Consider the following 21,437-nt stretch of genomic DNA (forward strand, 5'->3'; position numbering starts at 1 on the left):
AGTGGACACTTATCTTAATTGATAAATCATTTTGACATAATGTAAAATATTCCTTAAGCTTAGCAATCAAACAGACTCACAGTTGCTCTTCCTAGGATTACAGTTAAAGTATCAGTGAGTGTGTATCAAGATACAATATATCTATAAGAACTGAATTAGATGATGAGTTCTGCTACCAAGAAAATAAATATGATCTTAGTTTCAGGGCTGCTTTCCATGAAAACCCAAATACTCAGTGTATTCAAGGTTTCAGTATATAACCATAAAAATTTTGTTTCAAATGTGAAAATAAAAAGATATATTAGCCTTACTATTGCAGTTTGTATGACTTAAAATATCCACTCTATGGCTGGTGTTCAAATAAAAACATAAAAATATTTAATACTATGTGAAATATATTGCGAGAGTAGAAGTCATTTTATTTTAAATCAGAAAAAAAGCAGCAAAATTGCCCTACTAAATAAATCTTAAGAAAGAAAAAGATGCTTATAGCTTTTATCTAGAATTTATAGAGTGAAATTCACGCAAATGTTGATTAGATCATTTGACTCATTCAACCTTTTTTTAATTTGATATAAAACTTTGGAAATTAATATACTGTTTTAATTTTGATAAGCATTGGTAAGGGAGAAAGTCATCATTATTCTAATAAATTTTTAACATGTATCTTGACAATTTTTCAATTTCCTCTGACCTTTTGAACAATAGCTCTACACATAATTCTTTACTCTAAAATTCATCAGTTTGGTTTGAAGTAGAATTTATTCTTCTCTATCTTGAATTTGAATCCAGTTATTCATTTTTGTATTACTGTAATAAATTAGTAAATTAAAAATAAAAGGCTTAGATCCATCTCAGAACAAACTCATTTACGTGACAGCACAGTACATTAAAAAGAGTCCAGAGTGTTACAGCTCTTTTAGAATTTGTCTAGCAGGTTTTCCAGTCCTCACCAGAAAACCAACACCACCACCGACCCCCGGCAAAAAAAAGAGTCCAGGCTTCAGGACCAGGCAGATGGTGGTTCAAAACCCAAATCAGCCATTGAAAACGATGCCATCCTAGCAATTCACTTCACTCCACTGAGTCTCAATTTATTTATCTGAATATTTAAAAATTGCCTTTAATTAAAGAGTAGTCTAAGTTTGGATATATGTCTTTAAAACTGAAAGGTTAGTTTTAAGAAGATTTGGTCTGTAGCTAAACTCATCATTTCACCAGTCCTCTCTCTCAATACAGTAAATGGTATCTCATACATTATATGCCGTATCATACACCATTCATATTGTGAATACGCTATCATGTCATTGAGTGGTTTGGAGTCACTACAGCACTTTTAAACTATTAAGTACATCAAGTAATAATTAAGTTCATTAAGTACAATAAATATCTGTTGCAGAACTTCACAAGGAAGTAAACCAGAACATTGTTTGGTGTAAGGTAAGACTATTTACATTACTAGTAACAGAAAATCCAAATTAAACTGGCTTAAAAAAGAAAGGCTGTTTATTGGCTGATGTATCTGAGAAAAATGGGAGGAAAGTGGTCTTCAGACACAGTCCAATAAAGGCTTTAAGTTCATTTGTCTGCAAGTCTCTCAGCTTGGCCCATTTCTTCATGTTAGCTTCATCTTCATGCTGTGTCCTCTCATGAATGCAAGATATTTGCTTCCTTGTCATTTCAAGGCAATAGAGGAGGGGTCTACAAATCAGACCTGTAGGAAAAGGCTGGTTGTCTTGTCTGGTCCATGAGCTAAGAATGGTTTTTACATTTTTAAGTAGTTGAAAAAAATCACAGGAAGAGTAATATTTTGTGGCACATAAAAATTATATGAAATTCTAATTTTTCAATGTCTGTAAATAAAACTTTATTGGAACCCAGCCATCCTTACTCATATACTTATCTATGGTGGCTTCCACCTGATAATGGCAGGGAGAATTGAGTGGTCGCAGCAGGGGCAGTATCACGTGACCAACTATAGACCATATCCTGAGTTCAGCTTTGAGGGGTAACCATAAAATAATCCCACGCAAGGGGAATGTCACACACTGATGGTCTAATCAATCAACGTGAATTTCTGCCTAAAAACAACAACTGAGGCAAACGGGATGGGATACCCTAATTGGCTTAGTTTATCTTTGCCATCCAGTATGGAAGCCACTGGCCACTTGTGCAAGTGTGACTGAGGACTGATTTTTTTATTTTATTTCATTTTAATTTAAAAAACATATTAAATTCAGTATATTTTAAGTATACCTGGAACAACATCACAATGTGAATTTACTTTTTAACTATAAACTTTATGAAATCTAAATATAGATCAAGCATTTCAGATGAAAATTTAGCATCCAATTGAGGTGTGCTGTTTGTGTAAAATATATACCAGATTTTGAGGACTTAGTACCAACAAAAGGATGTAAAATATTTCATTAATATGTTTATATTGGCTACATATTGAAATGATAATCTTTTGGATGTCCTAGGCTAAATAAAACATATAAAATCGATCTCATCTGTTTCTTTTTACTTTTTCAAATATGACTATCTAAACATTTAAAATTATTTACATAGTTTGCATTATATTTCTCTTGGACAGAGCTACCTTTATTCAAAATATACTAGCTTTAAAACGATAGAAATTAATTTTTTCTAACAAAACGGTTAAGAAGGAGGGAAATGTTTCAGGATGAGAAGGTAGTTCTGCTCCTTTAGTTCGTCAAGGTATCCAAAGTCCTTCTTATAATGGCCATTAAATTGCACCTCTCAGATATCCTGAAGCATGAAGCATAGATGACCAACAACTCTGGCTGTCACCTTCTGGATCCACCACCACTGAGGCCACACTTACCCCAGGATGTTTCCAACCAATGACTGTACAACTGAGGTACCAATGCAAGCCCTTCTCTGCAGAGCACAGGTCTGTCTCACAGGCAACTTTAGCAAGAGGACTCCCTGCAACCTCGGCTGAAACTTTCTAATAATGTGCTGCCATCTCTCGGATAAGAGTCTCATTTTTCCTGCCCAATCTTTCTTCCTTCAGAATCCCTTTATCCTTCAGAAGTGTTTCCTCCAATAAATCTCTTGCACATCTAATTCCCTTTCAGTGTCTGCTTTCAGGATCTGCACTAATACATTTCTATTCTGCTCCTGTCCCAACCCCCGGCAGGGCCCTTGTCTGCATGGTCAAACTTGCCTGACCAGTAACAGACCCACACTCCAGCCCACAGGAAGTGGAAAAAGAATAAAGGAGAATTCACACTCAATCGTATTACAAGAGAAAGCCCCAGAAGTTGCACAAACCCCTTCCATTCATTTTCCAGGCAAGAACTTAGTCACGTGGTCACACCTAGTTGCAAACAAGGGAAGAAAATCTAGTGTCTAATTGGGAGGATGTGCTCTGCTAAAAATCATGGGGTTCTAGTTCTAAAATGAAAAGAGAAACAGTAAAGCCTAGGGGACATTTAGAAGTTTCTGCCAAAATATACTCTAAAAGATTTAGCTGTTTGGAAGATTGTTTACTATCTTTTTCCTAGCAATCATAAATAAAGTACATGTTACTCCTTTTGTAGACACTGCCACTTAGGAAATAGAAATTATATTTTATATGAATCATTTGGAAAGAATTTCTTGAAATTATTAATAAAAAATTAACCACATTTGGATATTGAATAAAATCAGCTGAAAATGTTAACCCTAAAATTACCATTTTGGCATCCTAATTCACAAATGACACTCACAATATCATTTCTAGCATCAGTTTAAAACAAATACTTCAGCTTTCAAAGAGATTGTATTTACACTGCTCCCTCAGGCCTAAGGGAGGTAAAAACTCAGTCCCCCCAGATACTTCTACACACCTCATCTGTTTCCTTTATTAACAAACATATTATACCCATATTCCTATAAACTGTCCTTTCATTAAAAAGCCAGTTCAAGGGGCCAAATCCATGGCCTGGTGGTTAAGTTCAGCGCACTTCGCTTCCATGGCCTGGATTCAGTTCCTGGGCACGGACCTACACCACTCCTCAGCGGCCACGCTGTGGCAGCAACTCACATACTAAACAGAGGAAGACTGGCACAGATGTTAGCTCGGGAAGAATCTTCCTCAAACAAAAAGGAAGACTGGCAATGGATGTTAGCTCAGGGTGAATCTTCCTCAGCAGAAAAAAAAAAAAAAGCCTGTTCAAAAATTCCAGCTGAATATGCCATATGATTCCCGCAGGGACCCTACCTGATACACCAACCCAAACCACGTATACTTAAGTTTAAAAAGATAAGTGTAAAGGACCTAGTAAAGAGGAAGCCACAAACTTAACTGAGAGAGAGACATTTTATCCTAGATACTCTCTGTCTCTCCACTTGTCTCCTCCCTGGTTTGGCCCCAGGAGGCTGATCTCTATAGACTGCTTCACCCTGATTCTCTTGTCTTCTGGATTCGGCCAATACAAGGCTCTAGCAAAACACAAAAGTATGGTTGGAGAGAGCACTCAAGGTATTTCTTATTCCCTCTTCTCTCTCTGGAGGCCTGGGGGTTGGTGGTACTTGAATTTCTCAATTGACAGTTGCAGCTTCTTCCAGCCCTCTTCTTCAGTTATAGATTTCACAGTGTTTTGGTAACCATTGTCCCTCCTTACTCCTTCAAGCCTAGGAGTGATAACGGTTTCCTACTGTTACTAACATCAAGGTGCTTCACCATCCCATCCTGCTCCCTTCCATATTTTTGCAAATAGTCCCTTCATTACAATCTCTTCAATCATCCTTTGGGTGTGTTGTCTGTCTCCTGCAAGGTTTCTGACTGATATAGAAGTAAAAAAATCTCTAAATACATAAAGACCAACTGCTGTTCTAAATGTGAAAACAGGATACTACAAAAATGTTGTTTCCCGAAAGTAATTTATAGACAAATAATTCCAAGGAAAAGCCCAGTTTTTATAGTTTTTAACTTTATAGAATAAATCTAGGAAACAAACAGAAATCTTAGAATGTTGAAGAAAATTTTGAAAAATAATATTGATGGCAGGAGAATTCTGTTAAGAAATACTAAAACTATGAAGTAACGTTAATCAAAGAAATATGGTACCACATCAAGACCTGACATATGGGCAATAGAAAAGAAAAGATTCTCTGCAAGCAGAACCTGTTATGAAAAATAATTTTAAATAAAGTAAAGATGCCATCACATATTAGAAAGGGAGGGGAATTAATCATCACAGGATAATTATGTAGTCATTTAAAAATGAAAAAGAATTTTAGATTCTCCTCTGAACACTTAAACCTAAATAATTTCCGAAAGTAAAATAGCTAAATGAAATCATTCAAAAGATGAAAGAATAAACTGCAAAATGATGAAAGGCACCATAAATGAAAAAACTAGTAATTTTGACTACTTCTGACCCCTAAAAAGAATTCATAAACAAAAAAGGTGTGTAATTAACTGGAAAATATTTGTAATGAATATACGCATATGAAGGATTAAACATTTAATATAGAAGTCAGTAAGAAAAATATAAGCACAACTGGGAGAATATACAATGAAAAGAGAAAAAAATTCTACTGAAAAAATGTAAAAACACATAATTCTGAAAAAATAATCAACTTCACTAGTAATCCAAAGGAGGACATTAAAACTATCAAATTGATGGATGAAAATGCTACTCACTGTCTATAATATTATAGTATAAGATGCTTAAATGCTTCTGGAGGTAAAATAAACTGTTATCATCTTTCTAGAACTATTTACCAATTATTATCAAAATATTTAAAAATATTCATAACCGGGGCCAGCCCCGTGGCTTAGCGGTTAAGTGTGCACGCTCTGCTGCTGGCGGCCCGGGTTCGAATCCCAGGTGCGCGCCGATGCACCACTTCTCCGGCCATGCTAGGGCTGCATCCCACGTACAGCAACTAGAGGGATGTGCAACTGTGACATACAACTATCTACTGGGGCTTTGGGGGAAAAATAAATAAATAAAATTTTAAAAATATTCATAACCTTTAACACAGCATTCCAAACTGGCTAATCTCTTAAGAAACTAGTGATATTTAGATTTGTTAATTTAGGTTTAGATTTATTAATGAGCATATCAATCACAGTTTTATTTATAATAGTGAGACATGGGGGGAAAATACCAAATTACATGGAAATGGTTAAATAAATTATGAATCATCCGGTAAAAGAGAATAATACATGGCCACAAAAATAATAAAATAATCCAAAAATATTTAGTGTCATGCAAAATACTTTAAGTAATATTAAGTTAAAAAGAAAACAAGATATTAGCATTATAATAGTATGATCCCTATTTTATTGGTATCTGTATGTATACATAACATATTAACCAAAATTTTCTACATCCACTCAGTATGCTGACTAGATGCCAAAACCTGATAAATACCTAGTACTTTAATAGGTTTAATTCATTCTTAAGCAATTTTGTTTATAAAATAAGAATTTTAATGTCCCAAATCTTTCATTTCTGTGTCTAGCATTTTATAAGAATATAACTGTGTTTTTTGTGTGTGTGTGTATACTCACACACAGAAACATAGAAAATAGAGATATACACAATGCATTACTCTTGGAACTATGGGTAATTATTTTCTTTATATTTTTCTGCATTTTAATTTTTTTACAATGATTTTGTATTGCTTTTATAATATGAAAAAAATAAAACGTTACCAAAAACATATTCACAACTCCACTGCACAAATATTTTATATTATCTTTCATCTTTTGGATACTGTTGGGTTGGGATAATTAGGCTAAATATTGTAATCCATACCTTTTGCATAGTAAGAGAACTCTTCTTTGCTCTGGGCAACGCAGTGTAGATGTGAGGCCTAGAATCCCTAGTCATTTGGTTTTCATAAGGGAAGTCAGCTTAATAACAAAGCTGACGTATGGAGGAAGACAAACTTGGGAAAACCACAGACAACAGAAGCAAGAGACCTCATCAAATTTTACTTGAAGACTATCTGCATAATATTGAAATTGCATCCAGCTGCTAGTTACCGAAACTTTAAAAATTAGAGGTTTAATTTATATTAATGAAATCTGGAAATAGGCAATCCAGGGCTGGAACAAAGACTCTCTACAATCAATAACCAATAATTCAGGCTCCTAATAGACCTTCCATCATTCTGTCCTCAAGATGGCTGCCAGAGTTCCACCCATCTTCACCCTTTTTCTGGCAGGAAGAAGAGAAAGGGCAAAGAGTAAAAATGAAGGGTGCAAGTTGACTCTAGCTGAGTCCTAGAAGCCTCTCACAGGTGTTTCCACTTTTTCCTCTTTGATCATAACAATAACACATGACCAGACCTAGCAGTGGGAGAGGCAGGATATGTAGGGTTTATTTATTTATTTATTTTTAAATCTACGCATATTTCCTCCCTGAGTAAAATCAAGGTTCTGTTAATATGGAAGAATGGGAACAGATATTTTGGTTACGTAACAAGCAGTCTCAGCTACCCCACCCACTCTTGGAGACTTCAGTTAAGTATACCAATAAATTAGTTCAGTATTAAAACAAAAATCGGACAAAACAAAACAGGAAAAGTCAACAGAGTTATTTGTTTCTTTTGTTGTTTATTTGGTTGGTTGGGCGAGTGGGAAGTTTTGGGTTTATTTATTCCTATATAGAAATGTGTTTTTTTCTCTAATACCACAATAGAGGGCTCAAGATATTTAAAAAAGGCTATCATTTGATAAGATCTTTAATACCTCCTGGTATGCCAGCATTTAATTAACACCCAGTTCTTTAATGTTTAATGTGTTCTTGACCAATTCAGTTTTCAATATAGTGATTGACTTTGATTTAAAGTACTAGACTTTTCTGTATTTCTTTCACTTGTAAAACCTTATTTTCCTTGGAATATCTTTGAGACTGTGTCCCACAAAAAACAATACTCACAAACTGTAATAAAATTCTTCTATAAATTTATTTATCTTACATTCATGTTATCCCTGAAAACAATTACATTCGAGTCTATGGCATGCCAAAGTGGGGGTAAGCCAATCTCTGAAAACCTTAGTAGTAAAGAGATTTCAATATATTGAGTCACTGCTATAATAAGTATGATGTACTAGAACTTGTATTACAATACTATGTATTGATCTCATTTATTTTATTTCATTCCATTTATATAATTTTTGCCATTCATCAACATAAACGTGAATGTCTACTTAAACTTTCCTTTCAGTTCTTTCTGCTTCAGAAATTTCTGCTCTCTCCACTATTCCTCATCTTTCCAAATGGGACCTATGAAAAAATCCATTTTCACCCACTTCTCTATTTATATTCACTTATATTTGTCTCTAATATATTTCAATACCACTTTACTAAGTGTTATGCAAACACATTATTAATATAACAGAAAGGAAATAAGTTGCTTTTATTTGGCTCAGTCATGCTGAAGAGCTAGCTAAAATTCCAATACGCATCAAGCATAATTTCCTGAATATGTCTTTACTCAAAAAATTCTAGTATTTCGAACAATAAAATCTATAGAGTAGTTTCTGCTTTAACTGGCAATCAGACTTCAGATAACCGCAATCAGCTTCAACAAAACCACAACCCCCAAAAAAGTTAATAAAGGCTCAGAGAAAGTAGGTGTCACAAAGACCTTGTACTACAGGTTAGGCATGGAATTATCCTCAGGACAGAACAAATTGATTTAGTGTGTGTGTTTGACTAAAGTAAACAGTGAAGGGTACATAGTACAAATCCAAAAGAGTCTGTGGGTAGATTAGAGAAAAACATTTCTCAAGAAGGACCTAGCAAACAATCAGGAGACTCAAAGGCTATTATTCATCCATCCATTGATCCCACAGGTATGTATTGAGCATTGTTAAGTGTTAAGCACTATTCCAGGTAGTAAAGATACAGCAGCAAACAAAGCAAATAAAGCTCCTGCTCTCAAGAGGCTTACTTTCTACTTGGGTGAGGGATGTACAGATAGACATATACAAAATAAGCAAAGTAATATGTATATCAGAGTATCATGAGGATAAATAGAAAAGAGTGTGTAAGTCCTTTTATTAGGATGGTCAGGGAAGGACACTCCGATAAGGTGACATTTGTTCTTAATTTAGTTGGAAAACAAGCTATAGACATATAGGGAAACAAGTATTGGGGTAGAAGAAAGAGCAGCAAACACAAAAGCTGTACTTGATATGTCTGATGAACAGCAAAGAGGCCAGTGTGCCTGCATCACAGTGGGAGACAGATGCATGGTAGGAAATGAGGTTGCAAACAAACCAAATGGCCAGATTACACAGCACCTTATGGGCCTTACAAGGCTTCTTGATTTTTATTTTTCACTCAACAAGAAACCATTGTAGAATGGGAAAAGAGGTGTGCATGATGAGATCTGGAGTTTCATTTTTTAAAGATTACTCTGGCTTCTGGGAGGAGATTGGGCTCTAGAAGGTGATGAATAGAAGCATGGAGATCAGCTAAGAGGCTACTGCTGCAGTCTAAAAGGTAAGGACCAGGGAGGCAAGATTGAGAGAGCCAGTCAGATTCTGGATATATTTCTGAGGTAGAATTCACAGGATTTGCCAAAGAATTAGTTATGGAGTGAGAGAGAAAGAAAGTAATAAACATTTTCTCCAAGCTTTTAGGCCAGAGCAACTGGAAGACTGGAGTTGCTACTTCTGGAGAGGAGGAAGACAGAGGAGCCATTTTATGAGGGAAAACTAACAGTTTATTTCAAGACCTATTAAGTTTGGAGGTACCTTTTGGGCATCTGAGCAGAGATGATAAATAAGCAGTTAATGTTCAGGATTAAAAGCAGGGTTTGAGATACTTATTTGAGGTTATCAGCACATAAATAATATTTAAATCTGCAGGACTGCATGAGGTCAGCCAGGGATTCAGTATAAACAGAGAAGAGGCCCAATGTAAGAAGGCTGAGATATTTCAATATTTCAAAATCTGTAAGAGGAGGCAGAACCAACAAGGAGACTTGGTTGTGGCAGTCCATACAATTGGAAGAAAATCAAAACATTATGAGGTCCTGGAAGCCAAGTGAAGAAAGGTGTTTCGAAGACAAAGGAGTGATGTACTTTGCCACATGCTGTGGATATGTCAAGCAATATGAAAATCGAGGCTGAACCATTGGCTCTAGCAACGTCTAGGTCATTGTTGACCTCAAAATTAGGAGTCAAAGAGAGTTTTAACAGAGAGTAGGCCCTAGGTCATGTGGCTTGTGGATTTCAGGAAAACCAAAGTAAATGGGAGGAGGGGACAGCTAAAGCAGGGGAAATGGTAATTCAGTTGAACAGATCTGAAAGAATATTGTTGACTATAGTGTGAACTGTATCTAAGAACTAAGATTGGGGAACTAATAAGCTGTTTATCCAAAAGAAAATATCTCATATATAAATTTGAAGGGAACAAAGAGTATTGTGGAATCGGGATAAATAGGCTGAATTCCAAAGCAAGGATACTTTTACACACACACAGACACACACACACACACACACACACACACACACACAGAGTCTTCCATTATCAGATCAGAAAAGATTTGCATCATCAATGTTTATGAGGGAGGAGAAAATCACACAGAAACTCTCAATGTCTATTAGAAGCTACAAACATTATTTATATGTGTTACCTACTATTTTCTATTAATTAAATATCTCAATGTATCTTTGAAAAAGAGAGTTTTCTCATTTCAGATTTTCCAGGAGTTCTAGAAAAGGGGAATATGCCAACTGGCAGTATTCTATGAAATCAATTATTTGGGAGAATCCATGTCACAAATGAATTGATTCAGGTGTTACAAGTCTAAAATTAAGATTACTGTTTTAACAAATGTGGTTGTATGGTTTCCCTAGCAACTGAGAGTCACAAGTGACAGAAGAAAAGCAGTAGAGAACAGAAGACCAACTAGAAAAATACAGCAATTTGAGTCCATTAGATATTTGGTGCAAACCGTTCTGCCTAGTTCAATGGTCACTAAGGTCTGCATTGTTTTGCTGTAAAGTACAATGATTAATGCTTATTATAATGGACCTGAGTCATCATGAAATGGTTAAATTAACTCCAGCTTATTCTCCTATCTACAGCATGTAATACAATTTTGAAAAGATGTTTAGCAAAAGTGGTTAAAATAAAGAGGTTTGAGAGATTAGCTTCAGTTATCTGAAACATTCATTTACGCAGAAAGACTTTTCTGATGCCAGATATAGAAGACATTAAATAAAGCCATCAAATAACTAAATGATTAGAAAATTTTTTGTTAAATAATTGTATAAATAAATCATTAATACATAAATTAATCAATTTATTCAACAAAAACTTGACTGCCAATTCATTGTTCTTGGCAATAAGAAGAGAGATAACAAAGACTCATCTTCTATCTTTTAGGAATTGATATTCTAGCAGTAAGAAAAGAGTCAATGTCATCCAAATTTCTCAACAATTTTTTAGGACCAATGGAAAGCAGTCGCTTGCATGGTTATAATCAAGATATTCTTAGGGGAGGCGGATGAGTTTGGGCCTCCTAATAATGAAATGCTGAAAATTACTGCATAGGAGATAAGCCTAAAATTTGCATAGAGAACAGGTAGACAACATTTCTGATTTTGGTAGTTGTTTTCCAAATTGTGTATTAGGTAAAACTGTAGTATAATGCTGAGTGTTTTGATGACAGTTGCTACATTGAAACGGTCTTTTCTACCACAGCTATAGGAGAACTAAACTCCAGAAATATAACTAGATATTTCTAGGTAAATAATAAATTGTTATATACTAGTAGGTTTAGAAATTTGTATAATTTGTATTGGATTTGAACTCAAGACTTACAACTATCATAAGAGTCTGCCAGATGCTCCAGGCTGAATTTCTAATTGCGTGTTCAATGTTTCTACTGTATTTCCTGTCACTTTAAACTTAAGGTGATTCTGTATATCAGATACATTTTTTACATATACATAAGGGCATAATAATGATAATATAAATAGTCATAAGCACCACATACTCAGTGTATCTGAGTCAAAACTCAGATTTCTCATCACATTCCAAAATATAAAAGCTCTTTGGATTCTTTTTCCCTAATAAGGTACCGTAAGTCTCTCAGCTACACAGACATGAAATCTACACTTACGATGAGTTTCCAAGTTTTAAAACACCGATCTGGTTGTTTCTCTCCCTTTTTTCCCATCTACAGCGCCATAGCCTCTAGAATTTTCTGTGTGCTTGCAGTCCTGCTATCATTAAATTATAATCCACACTATAGTCAGAGTGATCTAATACACAACTATTACCCTAAAACACCTAGTATCTCTCCATTATCTGCAGGCCTCCTTAGCCTGATATCCAAAGACCCAAACTCCTGGCCCTTTCTAGAATCTCAAAGCTGATTTAATACCTTCTCCATTTCACTCTATATGTCCCAGCAGTAGCGAATTGCTCATGGTCCTATGTCTCATTTTGTTCTTTTATATTTTTCAATCTGGCCCGTCTACCCAAGATGTCCTTCCCAAATTTCTAAACCAGGCTGTCTTTTATGCAGCGTTTAGAGCTTGTCCCATGCATCATTTCCTCCAGGCACATTCTTTTAAAGTTTCTAATTCTCTGTATTTGCACACTTTTGCTGAGCACATTTCTGTATTAATGTCCACCATTTTGAATTTGAACCTCTTGAATTTGAACCAGTTTGAACCTCTAACACGAGGCTGCACATTGCTTGTGAATAACAGATATGTCTGATGCAGCATTGTCTCAAGATTATTTTTCACTGGTGAGAGCACTTAATAGGTACATAATAAGTATTTGCTAAGTTATATTAAATAAGTGTCCAAGTTCTTTTACAGTCTGGTTCCTACCTTTCTTTTCAATTTATTTTCCCCATCAAATTCCTTCCTATTCCCAAATGTTCTACTCATCAATCCTTTAAAACCCTGTACTTTCCTTCTTCCAAGGTTTGTTCATTCCTTTGACTTAGCTTACTCTCACTCCTCTCATTGATTCCATTTTCATGATCCGTGTGTACAGTGCTCGCTTGGGACGCCTGGGTAAGGAGGCTCCCTGGACTTCCAGATTTGGCCTACGACTGCCATTGGGTAACTTACTCGGAGTTTCATTGGTTATCCTTCAAGTTTCTTCCATAAATATTATACCACTATCTTCTAAAATTCACTTTCCTTACTGTAGAATTTAGAAAACATCTAATGAGGCCTTTGCTGTACTTTAGATGCCTTTGCATGTTTGGTGTGTAGTACCGTTTATCACACCTCTACGCAGATGAAAGTACCCAAATGGAATTCCTACCCAAAGACAAGTAGGAAAAGGAGAAGAAGAGGATGGAAATGGGGGAGAAGGAGAGGTTGAGAAAATAATGACTGAAGGAAAAGTTCTTTTATAAGTGATAGTAATTCATTATGGGTTATATCAAGGGATATCATCATTTGGGGTAAGAACAGAGTAGGACTAGGAGCAGGAGTAACCATTTCAAAAGTCTTTCATGCTTTTGGACTTAGGTTGTCTAATATTTTTTCAAGTTCCATTAAATTCTGGCAATGGTGGAATCTTTGCGCCCTCATTGTATTTTTAAACCAGTGTCAACAATATTGTCATTTCTGCTTTTTCCTCTGCATGTTGAAAAATATTCATTTGAGAATAACCAAAGCATTCTAAAGTAGAATATATTCTTTTAGCAGTAAGCACAGGAGATTTGTGGCCATGACAATAAAGTCCTGGTACCTGCAGTAACTTAGCTGAGCCTGTGACTGGCAAGTTCTCTATTCCTTCTACAAAGCACCCCAAACATGACATACTAAGTGCTTGACTGTGGTCTTTCACGATTGCTTCACATGAGATATCTTTTTCCTTTCCAAAAGAAATTTCATTGCTATATTCATTTGTCTATGGGGCCCCAAATGCAGTGATATTCCCCCAAATGACTGCTGATTTCAAAGGAAGTAAGGTCTTTTCCGTGAATGTCCGTCAAGCTTCCAGTTCTCTGGAGCCATAAAAATGGGATCCTTTGAGCTCCTGAGTAAGTGGAAATTCTTCACACTGTGATATTGTTTTAGCAGCTCAAGCAAGGACTTTTATCCTTTGTCTGCTCCTTATTTCTCAACGAACAGAAATAGAACTGCCAAAATGCCACAAGAGAAGCTATTCTCATTGTCAGGTCAAATTGTAGTCCCATTAATAATGCTAGTGGAAGTAAGAAATATCGTACAATTATACCAATGATTGTTCTTGTTAGAATTTCACTGTCTTGATTTGAAATAACCATTTTTTCCTATTACAAGGGAGTTTAAATTTATTGTTGCTTTCTTATTATTAAGGAAACTTGGAAATCGTGTGCTTTCTTCTAGTCTGGCATTATCCTTAGATAATTGATTTCAATGACAGGTAAATGCATCCTCTAACTAGAAATTGTGTTTTCAGCAAGTCATAGGTTCAGTTTAAGGTCTAGTTCATGTTCTCCTATATGTTTATTCTTCAAGTTCTGATTTAATAAGATTCTTCCACCCTCATAGTACAGAGAACAAATGGGAGAATAAGTCAAACCTCTGGCTCATCCCTTTCATGTCCTAGAGAAAGGGTTAGCAGAATTTTTCTGTAAAGGACCAGACAGTAAATATTTTAGGTTTTGTGGGCTATGTAGTCTCTGTTGCAACTATGCAACTCTGCCATTGTAGTGTGAAAGCAGTGATAGGCAATACATAAATGAATGGATGTGGCCATGTTCCAATAAAACTTTATTAAAAATAGTATATGGGCTGGGCTCCTGTCCTAGAGGAATTACTCTGTCAATAGATTAGAGAACACCGTTACTGTGGACTAGAAAATAGTGGGGATAATTATTTGATTGGGCCCTCAAGACCCCACAAGAGCTCTGTTACCTACATCTAAATTAGAATTCATCTTACTTGTGGTGACAAAGTATATTTATACCCAAGTATAGGTTATGCTTATAAAACAGAGGCCTCAAAATATAATGACTTAAATTACATGGAAGTGTATGTCTTTCCCAAGTGTATGTCTTTCCCAAGTGTTATGGATTTAATTGTGTCCTCCAAAAGGATATGTTGAAGTCCTAACTCCCAGTCTCTGTGAATGTGATGTTATTTGGAAATAGGGTCTTTGCAGATGTAATTAGTTAAAATGAGGTCATACTGCAGTAGGGTAGGCCCTTAATCCAATACGACTGGTGTCTTCATTAAAAGAGGGAAAACAACATGAATACACAGATGCACAGGGAGAATGTAAAGTGGAAGGCAGAGATTGGAGTGACACATCTACAAGCCAATGTATGCCTGGGACTTACCGGAAGCTGGAAGAGGAAAGGAAGGATTCTCCTTTGGAAGCTTCAGAGGGAGCGTGGCCCAGTCAGCACCTTAATTTTGGACTTCTAGTCTCCAGAGCTATGAGAAAATAAATTTCTATTGTTTAAGCCACTCAGTTTGTGGTACCTCGTTACAGTAGCCCTGGAAAACAAAAACACCCAGTGATAGTCCAGCCATGAGGCTGGCAGGGCAACTATACTCTAGAAGCCCAGTCAGGAAGCGAGAGGTCTCTTCCTCCATATTGCTCCCTGACACCCAATCATCTTGAACTAAACCCCTTTGGCTATACTCAAAGGTCCTTTAATACCTTATTAGATTAACATTTTAGTTGCATAAAATAAAATAAATAGGGCTGCAAAGGAAACCAATTCATATTAAAATATAAATCTAATCAAAATATTAGAAAAACAAATTCATGATATAGCAATATACATAATTCTTTATTAACACATTAAATATCAAGATTAGGTGGTTGGTCTACTAACTACCAAAATTTTTTAGTAAGGATGAACATAAACAATGTTTTGATGTATCCTCAACTATAACGTAATATGAAAATATCTGTTATTTCTATAGATGTAAAAGGCATGGATACTGCTAAGACTACAACGGTTTTTCCTTACATTCATAATTGAAAGAAATATTAATTTTCAATTAGAGGTTAGTGAAAATTAAGATGCAATTGTTCCATTTCAAATTCATGCTCCTCTTGGGTTCTATTCACAGATCCCTAGGTTCATGGACTTCAGGAGGTTAAGAATCTCTCCCAGGATGTTCTCATTTGCAAGATTCAAGCTAGTTTTCCATAAATCCTTTGTTCTATCTCAGTAAAAGGAAGGTTAGAGTTTGTCCCAGATAAGGGGCTTTTTGTTTAATTAGGTGTCCCAGAAGTTGCATATAGTCACTTCTGCTATATCCAGTAGGAAGGAACTTAGTCATAGGACTACAATTAGCTGCAAAGGAGGCTGGAAATCTAGTCTATTGTTGCACTGCCATTTTACACTATGGGGTTCATTTAATAAAAAGAAAATATGGAAAACCAATAATTGGGAACATTATTAGCTGTCTCTGATCAAGAAATATATTTTCCCTTTGGACAGGCTTATTTCTAGAAAACTAGGAAAGAAAGGTGCCAAAATAAACTTTAAAATTTTTTTTAATATTTAAGATACTAGTTAAAAGAAAATGCAGGAAGAATCAAGAGCTAGGCCTAAGGAAGAATTATACTGTTTGCCTTAGGTTTTGTTTTATATCTAATTGTGCCCTAACACAAAGAAAGAAGGTTATAGGGTATAAACAAATTTCACTGTTGTTCTTATCTGCTTTTGATCAGATCTCTCAGGAATCTATGCATCTTTTCTCATATGTATTCCACATGGTTTACATGAAACTAACCTCTGCTGCCGAGGTTGCAATGTTAGGCAATCAAAAATCACATCAGCGTGGCCCCAGTAACTGGTTGAACAACAGATCTCTTCAGAATTTTGACCTATGAGAAAACACTTTTGAGTATCATAACCGGTGAAGGTAACGTGGTCCTGCTGTCATAGGGAGAGGACCTGTCTGGATATAGGCAGAGGTAAGCAAAGCCTGGAGATTAAGAATTATAATCCTTGTGGCATCACATGGACATCTGGATCCAGTCATGACTAAGCCAGACACACCCATTGCCTAGTTGCATAAGCCAATTAATTCCCCTTTAGGTTAAATGAATACAGGATGTATCTGCATTCCATGTACCTCTGTCTGAATCACAGTAATGGTTTTTATTGCATTTTAAAACTTTTGGACTGGTTCAGATGTTTGGAAACTATGTGGAATAAGCGCCATAAGTATAACCTTATGACACGGATATGCACCCCCTCAATGCTTTTCTTTATTTTGACCATGCTTCTTACTTGATTTGGAGCAAAACTGACAAAGATCTTGCATAATTCTACTTTCTGTAATACACTAGGGATATTAGCTAACGTCAGTATATATTTATTCTCATAATTGTAAAATAACTTTCTTAAATTGTCATTTGGTAAGATGCCATCATCCCATACTGAGGGATATCAGAAGAAATAGCCATATGAAACTGGTTACTCTGCTTCCTGTGAGATGTGAATGCAGACAATATCCCCTAAGTTAAACAGTGCCTGCTCAATGGAGACCCAGAAGAAGAAGAAGTTTATCTTTGTTATCAGTATCCCTGTGTTGCCAGGGCAACTAGATCATTTTTAGATTATGGATACTATGAATTATATAACTCACAATGTTTTTTTTTTTTTCTTATAGGTTACTTGAAAGCTTAAAGCCAATGTGTGACCCATCTCTACTAGGACAGCAAACTTATTCTGCACTTTGGGTACCAACCTCACCTACAGGTTCAATTTTTTTCTTTGTGTCAATTCACTCAATTTTAAAAGTTCTTTTATAATTTGTTGTATGGATCTTCACACATGGCTTTAAATTCTTCTTTTGGGAACAGAGTGAGGAGTAAATAAATATTTTCTCTTACTGTCTTATTAATGCAAAAATAAATTATTATAATTAATTATGTAAATTAGTGATGTCAATAATATAATTGGGAGTCACCCATGATGAGATATCATTGATGCCCCTATTACTACATATGGTTTCTTTATTAATTTATAACTGTATTTTGGGTTTACTATTCCAGACAAACTGCTTATGTCTCATCATGGGTTTACGATGGCAACAGTGAAAGGAAGCGATAGAGTTTTGAATATTAAATTTTTATCAGTGATTCAATGCAAGTTTGAAGGCTTGATTATATTGGATAGACACAATGCTTAATAAAATACAATGAGTTTTCAATAAAAAAAGAAAGGAAAATTTGAAAACATGGGCATTAGCCATGAAAATTATCTTTAATTGGAAAAGGAAATCACAGGCCACTGTCAAACAGAAGAATGATGTGGAATATTATAGTAAATTTATCTGAAATTGGCATCTAAATTATTAAATATACAGGTTTTCCCCTGACTTCTGTTATTTATTTTTTTCTTATTTCTCTAAGATATATCTGATACAACTGAAAAAAAAAATACACTATATTTTGCATAGCACTTAAGCAGTGCCTATTATATGTTAAGTAATTTTCCAGTTGGCTTACGATTTCCCCTGTTCCTGATTGCTTAATTCTAAACCCTATTTCATCTACAATGACAGCAATACTGAAAGCAGCCCTACATTTACAAGATGCAAATGAGAATAGCAACTCACGCCCTAACTAGAGCTCAGTTAATTAATATTTATTTGGACAGCTTTACCATCAGTTTGTTTATATAATTCAAAAACAATACTGATGCCAAATAAGATAAAATAGATTGGACATATGGACTTGAATATAAAGTCATTGACTGAATTTTTCACTTTGCTCTCTCATTGCTTTTATGCTGTGAGAGATCAAAATTGGCTACCCTGAAATATGTCTCTTTACCTTGATTATTTTCTCTGATGGACATTTGATCTCCCCCAAACTGCCTAAAGAATTTAACATAGAAGACCTGTTTCAAGAAGGAGCCACTATCATATGATGGCTGTAATATAATGTAAACTTGATGTTACCATAGGAAAGCCACCTACAAGCCCATCTTATCAAAAATTCTGTCTCTCCCAGGCCACATTCTCTAGGTGGCCCTGCAAAGAGTTGCCAGACAAACATTTACATTTACAAGGGAAATCTCCATTTGTAAAGGTATCTCCCTCTCTGTATTGGGAAGAGGGGGGGATGGCCTTCTCTGTGGAAACTCTTATCAGTACGGAAGGAGAGGACTTAAATCTGCATACTCTTGATTACTGTAATTTCTATCTCCCTTCTGTCTCCCTCCCCACCCCCAACGTCCTCCTTTGTCTTTAGCTGAAGGTGGTATTTAAGATGAGAATCTCCACTATTGTGTTGAGAAACTCAGTTTCTCTGGTTTCTCCCATGTATACATGTTATTAAACTTGGTATTATTTTCTCCTGCTAACCTGTCTTTTAATTATTTGCCCAGCCATAAGAACCTTAAGGGAAAGGGCGGAGGGGGATTCTCTCTCTTCCCTGGAAATGCCGTGGTGTCTTTAAGCAATGGTTTCATGGGAGATACAACCAAATTATTCCATCATGAATGTATCTTTTCCTGGAGTAGAGAAAAGATATATGATATAAACAAAGATGACATAAACAGGAAAACCCTTGCAATACCCCTTCACTCCAATCAGTGTTCTCAATCAAAGCAAAAAACAATTTTTGGTAAACCCTTTGAAGACAATAGTACTGCATTATACTATTTTGCAGGCCCTAGGAGCACATACCACAGTGGTTTGTACATCCTAGGTACTAAGATATATAAGAACTCCTAGCCTTTGAGATAAAACCATTCTCCGTTAGTCCCTTCTTTTATTGAATCAATAGCTATTAATGAAGCACTTTCTATGAGTCAGACATAAGAGATCTCATTATTATATGGCAGGTGAGAATCCTGCCATCGTGGGATTTAGATGCTTTGTGACAATACAGCACTAAAAATAATGTTAAGGTTTGGGCTATGAGAAAGAAAAGGATCTTCCTTATTTTCTCAGGAAATCTTAACTATACAAGTGTCTGGGGAAAAAAAAAAACTAAAACAAAATAAAATAAAGATAAAACTCAATGTCCAAAGGACAGTTTATAACAAGAAAAAGACACAATATCAACTATTGAAAGAAATAGCTTGGAAATATGGAAAGCATAAGTATATTCTGTCTAATCTCATTCAGATTAATTAACTAATCTTGGATCTTTTGCATTATCAAAAATATTACATAATGGAGCTGGCCTGGTGGCATAATGGTTAGGTTTGTGCACTCTACTTTGGTGGGCAGCCTGGGGCTCATGGATTCAGATCTCTGGTGCAGACCTACACACTGCTCATCAAGCCATGCTGTGGTGGTGTCCCACATACAAAATGGAGGACAATGTTTGCTCAGGGCCAGTCTTCCTCACCAAAAAATAAATAAATGTATAATTACATAATATCCAGCAAAAGATTATATACTTTATGAGCAAGCAATCAACAGTAATGATGAGAATGTTATGAACAGTCAATGATAAGAAGGAACAAACTGATGAGATGAAGAATATTCTATTCCTCTACTTCCTCTGTTTTTTGAGCAAATTTCATATATGATTTAAATTGAAATAAATTCTAGATATTTAGAAAAGAGCTATAGATTTCCCCTTCTAATAATATTCTATTTCCCTACAAATCAATATAGATTTAAAAAATTTTAAGTATTTTCATGATATGAAACATAATACTGACACGCTCAAATTTCCAGTAATAAGCAAACTAATAAGAAGCAGAAAAATGCCAATCTTATTCTCACCAAGCTGTACTCCAAGCTCCAGAAAGTAGTAACAATTTAATCATTGGGCTACTTCAATGACATTGAAAAGATGTAATGAAATCATTCTACTTCTTCATAATTCAATAATATAATTCATACCAGAGAATTTAAAATGGATTTCACACATTTAAGGATACATTTTTATTTTTATTAAACGTATTTTATATATTACCAGAGGGAGAGGCTAAACAGCTCTGATAACATTGTAACTGACTGAAAGCCTGAATTCCAGCCAAAAAAAAAAAAAAAGCAAATTTCAAACTCTATTTTGTATTTTAATAGGATCAGTTAGCAAGTTTAAATTCCCTCTGCTCATTGTGCTTTCAGGTTACAAATGAGATCTAAAACCATCAAGTAAAAGGAGGAAGAAAATTATTTTCGGATTCTCTGATGCTGGAGAAAATATATACAATGGGTTATATAAAGAAATGACCTTTATCTGCCAAAGTAATCTGAATATATTTCATATACATTTTTGAATAGTCAACGAGAAAGCAAATTATGTGAGAGAAAGTTGTTAAAAGCTAAATGAGACATAATGTCACTTGATTTAAAATGTAATGTTATAGAGATAAATTAATGCAATGTAACCAGGTATAAAAATGCAGAAAAGGTCTTCTTTTATATTTCTCTGTTTCTATGACTATTAGTAAGAAGCACGTAGCACTGCTTGCTGTACCAGAAGATACCACAGTATCATCGTCTATAAGACCTTCGGATTTAACCTGACCTCCTCAGAATGGATAGC

At 35.2% G+C, this 21,437-nt stretch overlaps 1 non-coding gene across 1 annotated transcript; it reads left to right on the top strand.

The window, feature by feature from the left end:
* Window positions 1-903: 903 nt before the first annotated feature.
* LOC147916288 (U7 small nuclear RNA) lies at window positions 904-965 on the top strand. The gene has a single exon (XR_015553299.1). It is a non-coding gene; the product is annotated as a U7 small nuclear RNA (small nuclear RNA).
* The last annotated feature ends 20,472 nt before the right edge of the window (window positions 966-21,437 follow it).

Source organism: Ceratotherium simum, chromosome 9 (genome assembly GCF_057802395.1).
Source record: "Ceratotherium simum simum isolate JZ-2026a chromosome 9, ASM5780239v1, whole genome shotgun sequence".
In the NCBI taxonomy this organism is placed as follows: domain Eukaryota; kingdom Metazoa; phylum Chordata; class Mammalia; order Perissodactyla; family Rhinocerotidae; genus Ceratotherium; species Ceratotherium simum.